The sequence below is a fragment of the Capricornis sumatraensis genome, chromosome 8 (genome assembly GCF_032405125.1).
Source record: "Capricornis sumatraensis isolate serow.1 chromosome 8, serow.2, whole genome shotgun sequence".
In the NCBI taxonomy this organism is placed as follows: Eukaryota; Metazoa; Chordata; class Mammalia; order Artiodactyla; family Bovidae; genus Capricornis; species Capricornis sumatraensis.
The window spans coordinates 40,683,772-40,702,520 of record NC_091076.1 but is presented as its reverse complement, the minus strand read 5'-3'; positions in this window follow the sequence as shown (position 1 = coordinate 40,702,520).

Sequence of the window (18,749 nt, the reverse complement as noted above, 5' to 3'; positions counted from 1 at the left end):
AGTATTGGAGGAGGTTTGATTTTTTTCCATAACATCTCAAGTACTGTCATAAAAATGTTATTTATCGGAACTAGGCTTTTAGAAAAACTAGCGGCAGTATTAGCCTGGGATCCACCCATTCTTATGATTCTTCTAAATCAGGAGTTGAATGCCTTGAACATTTTTCCTGCCTGAAAATAAGGGGTGAACAGGGCATCCATAATACTGAGATGCTATGGTGTGGGACATCAGCTAGATGCTTAACATGAATCATTTTCTCAAAGGTAGTAATTTTAAGCTATACAATATAGTTAATGAAAACGAAAATGAAACCAGAGTCACACAGTCCATGTAACCCTGGAATTCAAGCCTATATACTCTTTTACTTTTTCCACTGTGCTGCCTGAACACAATGGTGGGACTTCCAGAATAATAATCATTATATCAGCTCATTTACGAGTGGCTAAATATTTCTTTGTAAAATATTTATTATTTGGTCTTGGTTGCAACACGCAGGATCTTCCATGAGTCATACATGGGCTTAGTTGCTCTGAGTCGTGTGATATCTTAGTTCCCTCACCAGGGATTGAACCCACATTCCCTACATTGCAAGGCAGATCCTTAACCATTGGAGTCCCTAAGTGGCTAAATCTTACCTGGACCTCAGTCAGTGTTTCGAGAAGTTTTATCTTCTGGTGCCTAGCTGGAAGATTTGGAGAAGGAGGAAATCTCCCTGGTGATGATGGCTTCTGTGCATGCCCTAGGCTTTGAACTGCCTTTCCAGGGTCGTGCGGGGCTTGCAGCAGGGGAACTGTCCTGACTGTGTTCACGTGGCCCGGGTGTGTGCTGTAGTCCGTGAATGGGTGGTGGGCAGACATAGCCTGCTCTGCTGTTTTGTCAGTTTCAGAGCAGGTGTGACTAAAGTCTTTCTTCCCAACAGTTTTGCTCAAAAACATATCTGGGAACATCCTGCTTTATTAAATTTGAAAGTAAATGGAGAGGGTTTTTTTTTTAATTTTAATTTTGTATTGGAGTATAGCTGATTAACAAGGTTATGATAGTTTCAGGTGGACAGCAAAGGGATTCAGCTATACATGTACATGTATCTGTCCTTCTCTAAACTCCCCTCCCATCCGGGCTGCCACATAACACTGAGCAAAGTTCCCTGTCCTATACAGTAGGACCTTATTGGTTACCCTTCCATCCCAAACTCCCTAACTATCCCTTCTCCCCTTCCCCTCGGCAACCATAAGTTAATTCTTTAAGTGAGACCTTTTTTTCTTTTTTAAAGGAATAGAACTATAAGAAGGAAAATAGAAATGGGTGACTTTAAATACACGATGCAATATTACTCAGCCATAAAAATGAATGACATTGGGTCCTTTGTAGAGACATGGATGGACCTAAAAATAGTCATATAGACGAAGTAAGTCAGAAAGAGAAAAACAAAGATCAGCGTATTAACGTGTGTATATGGAATCTAGAAAAATGATATAGATCTTATTTGCGAAGCAGAAATAGATGTAAAGAACAAATGTATGGACACTAAGGGTAGGATGAATTGGGAGATTAGGACTGACATACATACACTATTGATACTACATGCAAAACAGAGAACCAATGAGAGAATCTACTGAATAGCACAGGAAACTCTACTCAGTGCTCTGTGGTGACCTAAATGGGAAGGAAATCCAAAAAAGAGAAGATCTATGTATACATATAGCTGATTCACTTTGATGTACAGGAGAAACTAAACATTGTAAAGAAACTATAGTAAAATGAATTTTTAAAAAGAAATGGAGTAATCTGGGGTGCCCTAGTCTTGTTAGTTTCATCTTGGGAAACGTTTTTTATGTAACATTGCTTTTAGATGATTAGCATATTTCAATAAGGAAACAAGGCCTTGGACTCTACAGGATAGTACAAAGCACTGAGTGTGAGCACAGACAAGGTACACAATTAACATTTGTTGAATAAATACAACTGGGGGCAAGTGTCTTACCTCTTTTGCTGTCCAAAGGATGGAGTAACTTGGGCCCCAGGTCCCATTCATGTGCTTCTGCTGAGGAAGGGAAGATTCTCTTTTTTTAGATCAGATGTTGAACCTAGGGCCAGGCCATCATCATTTCAGAGAATGAAATGCAAATGGCTTCTTCTTGGCGGGATGAGATTTTATTTGTGATGCTGAGCATAGATTTAGTGGTAGAGGTAATAATAATAGGAGCAGCAGCTACTGCTGCTGCTGCTAAGTCACTTCAGTTGTGTCCGACTCTGTGCGACCCCATAGACGGCAGCCCACCAGGCTCCCCCGTCCCTGGGATTCTCCAGGCAAGAACACTGGAGTGGGTTGCCATTTCCTTCTCCAATGCATGAGAGTGAAAAGTGAAAGTGAAGTCGCTCAGTCGTGCCCGACTCTTAGCAACCCCACGGACTGCAGCCCACCAGGCTCCTCCGTCCATGGGATTTTCCAGGTAAGAGTACTGGAGTGGGGTGCCATTGCCTTCTCCAAATAATAGCAGCTAGTACTTAGTATTTATGATGCAAGACTAAATGCTTTACACATACAGACCCATCTAATCCAGACGTCATAATTTTAAGTAGATATTTTATCAGTGAGGAAGCTAAAATGCAGAGAGGCTATGTAACTTGCCCAAGGTCACATGTAAGTGGTAATTCTGAAATGTAAATGTGGATACCAGAGAGCAGTCGCTAACCTCTCTTCAGTCATATTATAAAGGAATAGGAACCTAAATATTTTTCCCCAATTTTTTTATTGGGGTAAAATTCACAAAAATTTATCATGTTAACTTTTTCTAAGTGTTCAGTGGCCTCAAACACATTGACAGTGTTGTGCAACCATGACCACCGTCCATCTCCATAGCTCTTTTCATCTTATAAAACTGAAATTCTAGACCCATTCAACAACAGTTCCTCATTTCACCCCACTCCTGTGCGTGTGTGCTCTGCCACTCAGTCGTGTCCGACTCTTTGCACCCCTATGGACTGTAGCCCACCAGGCTCCTCTGTCTGTGGGATTCTCCAACCAAGAACACTGGAGTGAGTTGCCATTTCCTCCTGCAGGTGATCTTTCTGACCCAGGGATCAAACCCTTGTCTCCTGCACTGGCAGGCAGATTCTTTACCACTGAGCTGCCAGGGACGCCCCACCGTATTCTTACCCCTGGCAACTACATTCCGCTTTCTACTTCTGTGGTTTGATTACCCTGAGCACCTCATGTAAGTGGCATCACACAGTGTTTCTCTCTTTGTGACTGGTTTATTTCACTTAGCGTAATATCCTCAAAGATCTCCCATATTGTAGCATATGTTGAAATTCCCTTCCTTTTAAAGACTCAGTAATATTCCATTATATTCTGTACACAGATTTACCACATTTTGTGGAAAAATTGTAACTTACCACATTTTGTTTATCCATCAGTGGATACTTGGGTTGCTTCTACTCTAGCGGTTGTGAAAAATGCTGCTGTGCAAAAGAGACACAGATGTAAAGAACAGACTTTTGGACTCTGTGGGAGAGGGAGAGGGTGGGATGATTTGGGAGAATGGCATTGAAACACGTATACTATCATGTAAGAAACAAATCGCTAATCTAGGTTCGATACAGGATGCTTGGGGCTGGTGCACTGGGATGACCCAGAGAGATGATATGGGGAGGGTGGTGGGAGGGGGGTTCAGGGTTGGGAACTCATGTACACCTGTGGTAGATTCATGTCAATGTATGGCGAAAGCAATACAGTATTGTAAAGTAAAAAAAATTTTAAATTAAAAAAAAAAAAGAAAAATGCTGCTGTGAACACAGGTATATAAATATCTCTTCAAGACCTTGCTTTCAGTTCTTTTGGATATAGACCCAGAAGTGGAATTGCTGGATCATATGGTAATTCTACTTTTCATTTTTTGAGGAACTGCCATACTGCTTTTCACAGAAGCTATACCATTTTGCACTCCCGCCAGCTCTGCACAAGGGTTTAACTTCTCCACATCCTTGCCACCACTTGTTATTTTCTGTTTTTTTTTTTCCTTGATAGTAGCCATTCTAATGGATGTGAGGTGGTGTCTCGTTGCAGGTTTAATTTCATTTCCCTAGTGATTAGTGACGTCAGGTATCTTTTCATGTGCTTACTGGCCATTTATGTATCTTCTTCGGAGAAATGTCTAGTCATTTGCCCATTTTTCATTGATATGGCTTTTTTGTTGTTGAGTTTTAGGAGTTCTCTTGTAAATTTTGGATATTAATTCCTTATCAGATGCATGATTTTCAGATTTTTCCCATTCTGTGGGGTGCCTTTTTACTCTGTTGATAGTGTTTTGATGAACAAAACTTTGAAATTTTCATGAATTTCGACTTGTCTACTTTTTTCTTTTGTTGCCTGTGCCTGTGGTGTCACAGTTAAGAAGTCACTGCCAGATGCAATGTCCTGAAGCTTTTGTTCAATGTTTTCTTCCAAGAAGTATATGTTGTAGGCCTTACATTTAGGTCTCTTAACCATTTTGAGTTAATTTTTGTATGTGGTGTTAGGTAAGGGCCCAACTTCATTATTTTGCATGTGGGTATGCGGTTTTCCCTGCATTATTTGTTGAAAAGACTGTCCTTTTTCCATTGAATGTCCTGGTACCCTTGTCACAAGTCATTCGAGGAGTCCTAGACATTTTGAGAGGCCACCTAGTGCTTATTGTTTCTTTGCTTTTTTATTAAAAGAAAAGTACAGGTGAAAGGTATTTCTTTCCATGAATTCCTGGAGCAATTTCTAGAAATTCTGCTTTTTCTTTTAGGTCTATATAAACCTTAACAACTATTTGAAAGAAATGAAAATTCATGTTTGAGTCTTTTTATACTTTCCTGCCTAACATAACGTTATTCTTCCCACAAATACCAGGCAAATAGTAGAAATCAAGCTCAAACAAGCAGGAAAGACTTCATAAACTCAAGTTCCCTCACTGGGGGACCAGGTCATGAGGAGACATGACCCCCAGTTGAGAATCTGGATTCTTCTGAATTTTGTGATATGAAAGTCTATTCTGTGACTCTGAGGAAATGGGAGATTTTATTGCTTGTTTTGTTGTCTTTTAGAGTTGAACATGCGTTTTCAAGCCATTGGAGCATGGGAGTTGAGGAACTGTGAGCTCTTTTCTCCAATGACTTTCACAGCATCATTAATCAAAGATGGCAAAGCATAAACTTCCCATTTGGACATGTTTCCAGCTGTGCTGCACTTGTTTTTCAGACCACATGGTTATTTTTAATTGACTATTTTGTGGGGCTCATATTTGCATTGAGAGAGCGTGCTGACTAAAACAATGTGGAAATGCCATTGCTTGCCAGATTCCAGCCACAGATTCTCCAGCCTTTTTTTGGTAATAGGAGTTTTCATTTGTGCAGAACTAAACAATATGACAACTGTGAGGCCCTAACCATGGAAATGTCTCTTTATTTGCCCGTTGGAACAATTTCCATGACAGAAAGTGTTGAGAGCATGCCCTTGATTTTTAGGGACAGGTTTATAAAACATCAGTTATGAGATATATCAGCTTACATTTCATGGATGTTTTGAAAATTTGATGTGGCTGAAACTTCTCCATGTCTGTCTCTTGGAGAAGGTTTATAATTCAAAACCCCTGAAGAGAAAATAGAAAACTGCTCATCTCCAAAACATAGAATTTGACTAATAACAGTTCTCAAGTTGCTTTCTTCCTTATAAATATTCATGTTTTGTAATGAAAAACAGATGTAATAAAAGTTCTGATACTAAGAATCTGTGCAGGTGGAAAGCTGTTTATTAACAATTAACTTTTGTGATTACTTCTCCCGTGAAATCATTTTGATTCTTTGGTTTATTGTTTCTAAAAGGTACTTGTTTGAGGAGAAGGAAAAGTCCTTCTGGAGACTTTAAGGCACTTAAACTGACACATTTTATGGGAGCCCCATTTAGAGATGGTTTGCCTTAGAAAGTTAAGCTGCAGGTTAAGAGAGAAATGAGCCCTGACTGGGAATAGAACAGGAAAGGGCAAAGGATACGTGGCTTTGGCCTCCGCTGCCATGTCTGATAACCCTTTCTAATCTGTCCCAGAAGGGTTTGGGGAGCTCTACTGGTAGAGCCCTGGCTTCCCTGGTGGCTCAGTGGTAAAGAGTCTGCCTGCCAATGCAGGAGACTCGGGTTTGATCTCTGGTTGGGGAAGATCCCCTGGAGAAGGGATTGGCTACCCACCCCAGTATTCTTGCCTGCAGGGTCCCACGGACAGAGGAGCCTGGCGGGCTACAGTCCATAGAGTTGCAAAAGAGTCGGACACGACTTAATGACTAAACAGTAGGTAGAGCCCAAGGTTACCTCTGATTTGAAGAGGCTAGAGGCTCAGTTGGTGTCTTGTTTTTCCACGTGAGTCCGGTCTTTTTCAGTGATTCAGAGTCTAATGTACAGAACAACAGGCTTTCACTGGAGCAGATTGTCCCCGCCATTGGACCTTGTTCATCTGGTCTCCTTTGATTCTTACTGGTACATACCCAAATTTAGCACATGGTAATCTTTCCTGTAGAATTCACCAGTGACACTGTGTGTAGCTTCCATCTCAGCCAGACTGTCAGCATGGTTATTATTCCTCTTTTCCTGCAGCTTTTGTATTCCTGTAACAGCCGGTAGGATTCCTAGGGAACAAGGTTGGGAGTTATGAGTCTTTCTCAGTTTCAAGAAATTGGGGAAGCCAACTGCTGTTTGTCACATGTATTCCCTCATTTACGAGCTCAAAGTTTAGATCTATGACCCCATAGGAGTTACTCCCAACATCTTGCTAACCACATGACTTCCTCTAGGACTTTTGATTTAAGCCTGAAGCAAGGGATTGGAGTGGGCTCACATAAGAGTCTTTAAGTATGTATTTGAAGAGCTGTTGTAGGTGTGTTGGAAAACAGCTGTTTGCTGTGTCCACAGTGGATGGTGCACAAGGGAACAGGTGGCAGATTAGATGGAAACAACTTAGATGATAAGGGGCTGGTCAACCTTTAGGATAGGAAAGGAATTTAGAGCTTGTGTATTCCAGTCTGTATCCTACAGATGAGGAAACTGAGGCAGAGGCAGGTTGAATGATGAATCCAGGCTCACAAAGCTAGTGAGTAGCACAGTCAGAGTTGAATCAATGTCTTGAGGCTTGCCCTATGGTGTTTTCCTGTAATCCTGAATTACCAGTCCTTAATCATTGCAAACGCTGTGACTCAATGCTCAATTACTCTCTTCAGCTCAAGCGCTCTTCCTTCTGGATTTTTTTTTAAGTATAAAAGATGATTATCTCCCATTGTGGGGGAGGTGTGTGCAAGTAAGGTCCAGAAAGAAGTAGAATATTTTCTGGAAATTGCTGTGAGCCAGAATACTTACTGAGAGTTCTTTGTTTTGGAATGTACACATTTGCACACACTTATCATTTCTTCTGCCACATCATACTTCATCTCTTCACCCTGAAGTAGTTTCTAGGTCCTTTGGTTTTCTCCTCTGCTGTAGAATTGTGGTGGGGCAGGAGCTGCCAGCACCCTCGGGCAGTGGCCTGAAACCTTTTTGGCTCCAGGGACTGGATTCATGGAAGTCAGTTTTTCCACAGACCAGTGGGGAGAGGGGATGGTTTCTGGATGACTCAACGGCATTACATTGCTTGTGCACTTTATTTCTATTGTTATTATATTATCTTCACCTCAGATCATCAAGCATTAGATCCTAGAGCTTGGAGGCCCCTGCCCTAGGGCGCAGGCCAGTTTCCCTAAATAGCAGGCAAGCAAGGATCCTCAAGCTGGGTTTTCATCTCTAATGTGTGAGAGCCCAGGGATCAGAGGAAGCTACTGGGAGGCTGTCCTTAAAATGCAGATAAATTTAGAATGAAAGGAAAGGTCGGTGTCTGACATGTAGTAGTCACTTAAGAAATAATTGTTGAACAAATGAATTACGGTGTTTTTCTTCCCTCACTGGTAATTATAGAGCTGGAAGGGAACTTGGAAACAAATTCAGCTCCATCTTTTCATTTTATGGGGTGGGACAAGTGAAAACTAGTGATTTGCCTAAAGTCTCACAGCTAGTTAGGGACTGTGCAGGGCCAGGCATTGAAAGACGTGTCCTTCTCGGTCTTGTTCTTATATTACGTTGAACCAAGTGAAGTCATAATTTCTGTCGATCAGAACATTTGCATATTGGCAGTTTTGTGTGGTACAACCTAATATGTTAGAAGGATCAGTACTGTGTACTTTTCTCTCTCAATCAATAATAGTAATAACAACCTTGGCCTTCTCTGTAAAGCAAGCAAGCCTGGAGCAGTGTAGCTTAGTGTGAAGGTCAAGAATACTGCTTCTCAGCAGATGAGCCTGGTTGTATATCCTTCATCTTTCCAAGCTGACGTTTCCTCATCTCTCAAATAGAAAAAATATTATGTGCATCACTCTTGAGATTGTTTTTGAGATTAAATGAGATGATTCTTTGAAAGGCTTAGTGTACTGCCTGTGTGTGTGTGTGTGTGTGTGTTAAATCGCTCAGTTGTGTCTGACTGTGACCTATGGACTATGGCTGCCAGGCTCCTCTGCCCATGGGATTCTCCAGGCAAGAATACTGACGTGGATTGCCATGCCTCTCTTCAGGGGATCTTCCCAACCCAGGTATCAAACTCGGGTCTCCTGCCTCTCCTGCACTGCGCCACCGGGGGAGCCCCAGTATACTGCCTGGCATGTAGTAATTACTTAATGAGTAAATACTGTTATTCATTGAATTAATAAGGAAGAGAATAGAACTCATAAAGTTTTAAAGATTTATAATCCTTCTAGACCACACATTCTTTTTTTTTTTTTCTCTGAAATCTAGGGGATATGCCACACGTTTGTGGTCTCACATTGACATATCTTTATGTTCACTTTATTTCATATGCTTTGCTGGTTACAGAGAGTATGCTTGGAAAGATGCTCTATTTTTAAGTCCTTGGCTTTGACAAACATGCTGTCCTGCCACACAAGATCATCACGGTGGAAGTCAGGCAAACGTGTGAATACGCAGAACTAGATCAAGAGCTCCATTTCGGGAGGGGACCTCTTCTGTCAAGGTCATGAACGACCTCAGTGTCTAGCCAAGGACCAGTGTATAGTCAGGACTCAAAATGACTAACCAACTGATCCAAGTGTGTGCGTGCATGTGTGTGTGTTCAGTTGCTGAGTCAGGCCTGACTCTTTGTGACCCCAGTATATTCTTTTGAAACCTGGACCCTGGGACCATATCCTTTGTTTGCTGTCTCTGCCTTATGGGTCAGCAAATATCTCCACTGCTCGGGCTTGGAGACACCCATGTGTAAAGTATTTCTCATAGAACTCTTCATGGCCCAGTGACACATCCAGAGCAAATATGTTTTCAGACAGCTGCGTATTTAGGGGATAAGTTATCACCCTCTGGGTAAGAATGGACTAAGGCACTCCCAGTCCTGAGAAGGAAGCAGGAGACTTACCCTGAAAACAAACACTTCTCTTTGGAGAAAAAGGAAAGAAGCCCTTTCTCTTTCTCCTCAGTACCACCAGCCCAGTATTCTTAGGGACTGTAGGCTTTCGTGATATCTTGCCCTACTGTCTATGTTGTCTTTGGACAGGACTAAGGCATGAACCCAAGGGGAGGAGGACATGCCCGAGAGAAACCTTCTTCTGCAGAGAGATTTTCAGGGAGGGGGACTGATCCTGTCCTAACAACTACCGTAAGTTCCCTTGTCATCTTCCAGTTGAACTGGTCTTCCGTCTCTCCATCCTCCGTCTCCATTTACCTTGTCCACGTTACTTTTCCCATTGTAAATGGAGCTAAAGTTTGATCTTTAGAGAAGGTGCTATATGAATAAAACACTATTTATTGAAGAGACATAAACTTACTAAGAATTAGCCAGCATTTTTTTTTACATTAAAAAAATTTTTTGGAGTATAGTTGATTGACCACATTGTATTAGTTTCATGTGTACAGCAAGTGAATCATTTATGCAATACATATATCCACTCTCTTTTAGGTTCTTCCCCATATAGGCTATTACAGAATATTGAGTAGAGGTCCCTGCACTATACAGTAGGCTCTTATTACCTATCCTGTATACAGTGGGGCTTCTTTGATGGCTCAGTGGAAAGAATCTGCCTGCCAATGCAGGAAACTCAGGTTCAGCCCCTGGGTTTGGGAGATCCGTTGGAGAAGGAAATGGCACCCCACTCCAGTATTCTAGCCTAGGAAATCCCATAGACAATGGAGCCTGGCAGGCTACAGTCCATGGGTTTGCAAAGAGCTGGACACGATTTAGCGACTAAACAACATTCTATATATAATAGTGTGTATATATCAATCCCAATCTCCCAATTTGGCCACCATTTTGAACTACAAGGGCTTCCCTTGTGGCTCAGCTGGTAAAGAATCTGCCTGCAATGAGGGAGACCTGGGTTCAATCCCTGGGTTGGAAAGATCCCCTGGAGAAGGAAAAGGCTACCCAGTCCAGTATTCTGGCCTGGAGATTTCCATGGACTGTACAGTCCATGAGGTCACAAAGAGCTGGACACGACTGAGCGACTTTCACTTCACTTCACTTGAACTACAAAGTGGGCATTAGTGCCTGGTAGTATCTATGGAAGGCTAAAAACATTTATTGAGCATCTTCTTAAGTTGGTATTGAGCAAGGCTGTTCATGTACATCATATCTCATTCACCTAGCAAATTTGCAAAAATAAGTAGTTTCCCCCATTTTACAAATGGGGAAACTGAGGTTCAGAGAAATTAGCTGGCATATCACACAGCAAATAATCAATGCAGCTACTACTGCAGGCTTAGTGGAAGGTGATCTTTCATCTCACTGTAGACCGTAAGGGAGGAGAAGTTGGGGCACAGCATTTACAGGCCTTTCAGAGTTGAGAAAATTGGAACAAAAGGATTGTGAATTACCAGTTTATCCAGCTCTACTGTGAGGAGTAGAGAATGTATACATTCCTTCCTTCACTTGCTCATCTATTAAGAACCTTTTTATTCAGTTTCTACTCATTGTTCAACATTGTGCTAGGCACCAAGAGGGTGTAAAATAGACATGGGCCCTGTCTCAGGAGCTTTTATCCTCTAGGGAGATAAGAGTCTTGAAATACCTGTCCTTGATGTAAGAAGAGGAGTTAGACTATGTGGTTAAAACAGTTGGTGTGCTTAGAGATGGGCGAGATCTATGTAGGTGGATAGAAAAGATTTCATGTATTAAACACACACACAGTCTCAGGTGGTGGTGTTGATGGTGGGAGAGGAAGATTGCTTAAGATTTTTTAAAAAACTTTACATGATAATTATAGATTCTCATGTATTATGAGAAATAATACAGAGAGATCCGTGTACCATTTACCCTGTTTCACTCAGTGGTAACATCTTGCACAGTTGTAGTATAATAATCACACCTAGGATAATGACATCAATACAATTCAGATTTCCTCAATTTTACATGAAATGGCAGCCCACTCCAGTATTCTTGCATGCAGAATCCCATGGACAGAGGAGCCTTGTGGGCTAGAGTCCATGGGGTTGCAAAGAGTTGGACACGACTGAGTGACTAAGACTACACTGCATGTGTGTGTGCAATCTTGTACACACCTGGATGTCTTAAGTTCTGTACAGTTTTATCACATACGTCTACCACTACCGAGACACTGTTCTGTTCCTGCCCCACAAGCACCTCTCCTTTATCTCCCTCTCCTCCTCTGGCCCCATTCCCAGCCCTTGGCAACCTTTGTTCTGCTTTCCATTTCTATATTTTTGCCATTTCAAGACTGTCATATAGATGAAACTATGGAGTATATAACCTTCGGGACTGGCTTTTTTACAGTCAGTATAATTCCCTTGAGATTCATCCAAGTTGTGTGTATTTATAGTTTGTTTCTTTTTATTTAGTATCATGAGCTATGGATATACTTCAGTTTAACTTTTCACCTTTTGAAGGGCATCGAGATTATTTCTAGTTTCTGGCTATTATAAATAAAACTTCTACGAACAAGATTTTTTCCTACACTATTTATGTAGCATGGTTGGGTCCAGCCTCAGGAAGAGTATGACGTTGGAGTCACTGTCACTCCTTTCTTGGGGATATTTTGTTCTTTTATTTTGCACTCATTCAACAAGTACTTTGTGAGTTAGGCATTGTACTATTTGAGGATTTCTGGGTGGCTGAGTGGGAAAGAACCTGCCTGCCAATGCAGGAGATGTAAGTTCAGTCCCTGGGTCGGGAAGATCCCCTGGAGGAGGAAGTGGCAACCCACGCCAGTATTCTTGCCTGGAGAACCCATCCCATGGACAAAGGAACCTGGTGGACTATAGTCCGTGGGGTCGCAAAGAGTAGGACACGACTGAGCAACAGACCACAGCGCATTGTACTACTTACATTCTACTAAGAAATAGATGAATGAAAATTACCTTTGTTGATTCTTGGACTTCGGTGGCCTATGGCTCTCAGTATATGGCTTCTTTGGGGGAAAAAGTCAAACTGCAAGTCCAGGTGTGGGCGTTGTTGTGCTCCCATGGACTCTGACAGTCCTCAAAAATTCAACTTTCAGAGTTTTACTCTCTTAATTCTTCTGGAACAAGTCAGACTTTCATGATTTGTTCATTATCATGATTCTCAGGAACTTTTCATGATAAAAATTTTCATTGAAAATCTTACCAATCAGTCTCTGGAATTATTTTGGAAACAGAAGGATAGAAGAAGTTTCTGCAGAAATTCTTTAAAAATCTACTTTTCCTTAAAAACAGAAACAAACAAAAAAAAGGGACCTAATCAAACTTACAAGCTTTTGCACAGCCAAGGAAACTATTAAAAAAAAAACAAACTCAAAAAATAGCTTACAGAATGGGAGAAAATATTTGCAAATGATGTGACTGACAAGGGCTTAATTTCCAAAATATACAAAGAGCTCATACAACTCAAAAACAAGAAAACAACCCAATTAAAAAATGGGCAGAAGACCATAATAGACATTTCTCCAAAGAAGACATACGGATGACCAGTAGGCACATGAAAAGATGTTCAACATCACTGATTACTGGAGAAATGCCAATCAAAACTATAGTCAAATTTACTTCATACAGGTCAGAATGACCATCATTAAAAAGTCTACAAATAATAAATGCTGGAGAGACTGTAGAGAAAAGGGAACCCTCCTATGCTGTTCATGGGAATGTAAATTGGTGCAGCCACTATGGAGAATAGTATGGAGGTTCCTCAGAAAACTAAAACTTGATCCAGCAATCCCATTCCTGGGCAGAAATCCAGACATAACTATAATTCAAAAAGATACATGCATCCTTATGTTCAAAGCAGCACTGTTCACAATAGCCAAGACAGGGAAGTAATTTAGATGTCTATCAACAGAGAAATGGATAAAGAAGACATAATACATGTATGTACAATGGAATATTACTCAGCCACAAAAAGAAAATAATGCCATTTGCAGCAACCTGGATGCAACTAGAGACTATCCTACTAAGTGAAGTAAGTCAGAAAGAGAAAGGCAAACACCATATGATGTACCTTACACGTGGAATCTAAAATAGGGCACAGATGAACCTATCTACAAAACAGAAACAGACTCACAGACATGGAACTCAGACTTGCAGTCGCCAAGAGGGAGCTGGCGGTGGGGAGGGATGGACTGGGACTTTGGGGTTGGTAAATGCAAACAGCTACATTTAGAATCAATGAAGAGTGAGGTCCTACTGTACAGCACAGGGAAGTGTATCCAATCTCCTGGGATAAACTGTAGTGGCAAAGAATATAAGAGAGAATATATATGTGTGTGTGTGTTTGTGTGTATACATTCAGTTCAGTTCAGTCGCTCAGTCGTGTCCGACTCTTTGTGACCCCATGAATCGCAGCACGCCAGGCCTCCCTGTCCATCACCATCTCCCAGAGTTCACTCAGACTCACGTCCTTCAAGTCTGTGATGCCATCGAGCCATCTCATCCTCAGTCGTCCCCTTCTCCTCCTGCCCCCAATCCCTCCCAGCATCAGAGTCTTTTCCAGCGAGTCAACTCTTTGCATGAGGTGGCCAAAGTACTGGAGCTTCAGCTTTAGCATCATTCCTTCCAAAGAAATCCCAGGGCTGATCTCCTTCAGAATGGACTGGTTGGATCTCCTTGCAGTCCAAGGGACTCTCAAGAGTCTTCTCCAACACCACAGTTCAAAAGCATCAATTCTTTGGCGCTCAGCTTTCTTCACAGTCCAACTCTCACATCCATACATGACCAATGAAAATACCATAGCCTTGACTAGACGGACCTTGGTCGGCAAAGTAATATCTGCTTTTGAATATAATATCTAGGTTGGTCATAACTTTTCTTTCAAGGAGTAAGCATCTTTTAATTTCATGGCTGCAGTCACCATCTGCAGTGATTTTGGAGCCCCCAAAAATAAAGTGTGACATTGTTTCTACTGTTTCCCCATCTATTTCCCATGGAGTGATGGGACCGGATGCCATGATCTTCGTTTTCTGAATGTTGAGCTTTAAGCCAACTTTTTCGCTCTCCTCTTTCACTTTCATCAAGAGGCTTTTTAGTTCCTCTTCACTTTCTGCCATAAGGGTGGTGTCATCTGCATATCTGAGGTTCTTGATATTTCTCCCGGCAATCTTGATTCCAGCTTGTGTTTCTTCCAGTCCAGCGTTTCTCATGATGTACTCTGCATAGAAGTTAAATAAGCAGGATGACAATATACAGCCTTGACACACTCCTTTTCCTATTTGGAACCAGTCTGTTGTTCCATGTCCAGTTCTAACTGTTGCTTCCTGACCTGCATACAGATTTCTCAAGAGGCAGGTCAGGTGGTCTGGTATTCCCATCTCTTTCAGAATTTTACACAGTTTATTGTGATCCACACAGTCAAAGGCTTTGGCATAGTCAATCAAGCAGAAGTAGATGTTTTTCTGGAACTCTCTTGCTTTTTTGATGATCCAACGGATGTTGGCAATTTGATCTCTGGTTCCTCTGCCTTTTCTAAAACCAGCTCGAACATCAGGGAGTTCATGGTTCACATATTGCTGAAGCCTGGCTTGGAGACTTTTGAGCATTACTTTACTAGCATGTGAGATGAGTGCAACTGTGCGGTAGTTTGAGCATTCTTTTGCATTGCCTTTCTTTGGAATTGGAATGAAAATGGACCTTTTCCAGTCCTGTGGCCACTGCTGAGTTTTCCAAATTTGCTGGCATATTGAGTGCAGCACTTTCACAGCATCATCTTTCAGGATTTGAAACAGCTCAACTGAAATTCCATCACCTCCACTAGCTTTGTTTGTAGTGATGCTTTCTAAAGGTCCACTTGACTTCACATTCCAGGATGTCTGGCTCTAGATGATTGATCACACCATCATGATTATCCGGGTCGTGAAGATCTTTTTTGTACAGTTCTTCCATGTATTCTTGCCACCTCTTCTTAATATCTTCTGTGTGTATACATACATATACATATATATACTATATTACAGTTCACTGTACAGGAAAGATACATACAACATTGTAAATCAACTACACTTTAATTTTAAAAGTCAATGAGAAAATCTGCTTTTCCTTTTTAAAAACTGGTAAGGATTTTGACTCCTACAAGGTATTATATGTTTGTCAGAAAAGGGGAAAGTTGAAATTCCACTATTCCTTCTGTTTTACATCCCCAAAGGGGGTTTATTTCCAAGTGCCCTCAAATGAGTTGTGTTTAGTTTGAGCCCATACTGAAAGTCTATTCTGTCCCTTCTGTTATTTAGGAGATGTCTTTTCATTTGATTTTTATTTGGAATTACAACAGCCTCTGTCCTCAAGTGAGACTGAATCCCACGGAGCAGACCTCACTGGTGTTTTGCTTTCAGTTTTTACGGGTCCCCAAATTCTTTTCCCTTTAGCGGGGCCATATGTCATACATAGCTGTGATTTCAGTGTGGACAGTGGGTATGGGATTCTCTTGACTCAAATTGCCTTTTTTTCCACCTTCTGCTTCTTTCCTCCCTGCTTTGAAACCTTTTCTGACTGTTTCAAATAAGAAATAATATCCAAATAAGTAGACATTGCATTAAATACATGCAAATGCTGGTGTATTGTAGCAGGCAGAAGGCTGTGGTATAACTAGTGATTCTCAGGGCTGATAGAAACTAGTTTATATAAGTCTAGATGATGGGAACATTTTTCCCTTACCAGCTCTGTGGAATTGTGGGAAGAAATTAAAAAGGAAAATTTAAGGTGATGGGGTTTCTTGGGATAATTTTGTTTTTTAGTGAAATGTTGAAGGCTGGTCATTTTCTGTGCTTCTGATGTATGTAAGTCTAATAAGAGGAACATGTCATAAAGTTAAGCCCCATGATGATATCATTTGTTTCCTTTGTATCACAGCTTATAGTAGTGGCGTTTGAAAGCTATTATTTTGGAGAATAATAAAACTATGGACCCAGAATTTGAAGTGAAAGCATTGTAGGCTGACGAGTTCTCCTTCATCTCCTCTGTTTTTTCTTCCATTCTTTTTTCCTTCTCTTGTATCTCAGATGAAAAAAATTAGGCAGAGTATATCCTATCTTTAGATAAGGTTTTTTTTCTTCACATTTCTATTCATTTACTTAGTTTCTTTTCGCAACATGTTCACATGAGGTTCACCACACTTTTTTTCTTCTTGGTAACTTTGGGAAGAATGAGGCAGAAGGAATTTAAGGAATTTGGTGGTTAAGCTGCCCTTAAAGTCCAAACTCTATTTTCAGACCGTCTTGCCCCATCTCTACCATTAAACTTTTATAAAGTTTAGTCTTAATTTATCTGAGTTCATTAGATGCTTTTCTTGGGGAAATGTGGTTTTTTTTCCTCCTCTGACCTTGGTGAAGGTGAAAGTTCTCCCAGGATCTGAGAAGCATGAATTTTCGGGTGTCGGGTGAAGGTTGATGCTGGGACATGGTGTCAGGTCAGGCCGCGCTGTTTGCGCTGAGTCCGTCTGCTGGGCCCCTGGGGGTCTCCAGGGACCTCCTCTCCTTGGGCTGCTTCAGAAAGCTCAGCTCGAGTCTGTGGGCAGAGTCTGCCAGAGACTAGAAAATGAGCCAAGCCAGAGTCCACAAGGGTCAGAGAGAAAGGACAAGGACAAGACTGCAGTCCAGGCTTCCGGAGAAGGACTGTGTGCTTTGTGACAGTCGTCGGAGAGAGGCGGGGTGACGTGGGGGTCAAGAGCTTGGATGCCGAGGCTGAACAACAGCTGAGTTGTGTACTGCAGCTTACTAGTTGTCCAGTCTCTCTAAGCCTGTTTGCTTAGCTGTACAATGCTTACTTTGGCATTTTGTTAGAAATTAATGAATTAATAATATGAAGTGTTTCTATTAACGCATGTATATGGAATCTAGAAAAACAGTACTGATGAACCTATTTGCAGGGAAGGAATGGACACATGGACATAGAGAACGGACTCATAGACACAGCGGGGGAAGGAGAGGGTGGGATGAACTGAGAAAGTAGCATTGACTTATATACACTGCTGCTGCTCCTAAATCGCTTCAGTCGTGTCCAACTCTGTGCGACCCCATGGATGGCAGCCCACCAGGCTCCCCCATCCCTGGGATTCTCCAGGCAAGAACACTGGAGTGGGTTGCCATTTCCTTCTCCAGTGCATGAAAGTGGAAAGTGGAAGGGAAGTCGCTCAGTCATGTCAGACTCCTAGCGACCCCATGGACTGCAGCCCACCAGGCTCCTCTGTCCATGGGATTTTCCAGGCAAGGGTACTGGAGTTGGGTGCCATTGCCTTCTCCATACCATGTGTAAAATAGAGAGCTGGGGAGAAGCTGCTGTATAACACAGGGAACCCAGCCTGATGCTCTGTGATGACCTAGAGGGATGGTATAGGAAGGGGGAGGGAGGTTCAGGAGGAAGGGGATATACATACAATTATGACTGGCATTATCATATGGCAAAAACCAACACAACCTTGTAAAGCAATTATCCTCCAATTAAAAAAATTTTTAAAGTGTTTAGAACAGTTCTGTCATATGGTCAGTGCTATGTAAGTCTTTGATGTTCTTATAGTTATTATTAATTAATAACAACTAATTTTGCCTAGTTTGCTACTAGCTGTCAAGAATAAGGGCTATTTAATTTGGCTGCAAAATATCTTATTTAGAGGAGCTTGAGCACTACTGAGTGACCCCGTTAACTTGCTCCTGCCAGTTGGGATGGCATTGTTCTGGGCTTTGAGATGAAAAGTGTGCTTGTGAGTTATGCGGCCATGGTCCATCGTAGCCAAATTCTGCTGGCGTCTGTATTTTGCTCTTTCACTAGTATGAATCAGAGCATTTTATTGTTGGATCTATGAGATCTCTCTTTGGAAAAGAAAGATCATCTTTTTAAGTGCCCTTATTTTGCCAGTGAGAACAAAGACCCAGAAGGTTGCATGACTTGCACAACATCACATAGCCTGGGCGCATCAGAGGTGTGAGAGAGACTGACCTTAATTCCCATGACGGTTTTCTTTTTCCAGTACATTTGGTTTTTCCACAACCACAGCCTCTCTCTGAAGTGTGATGTACCTGATAAGTCTCTCACACAGATGTCCTTAGGAGGTATTTATTCATCAACCATTGTTGATTAAAACTTTATAAAATGAGTGCCCATCTTTTTCTGTAATCAAAGTTATGGATAAAGATTGATTTACCTCAATATTTTCAGCTTTCCATTATAGCTTGACCATTTAAGACTTACCTCCATTTGGAAAAAAAATTAGAATAATGAGATTTTATAAGTGTTAGCTGAC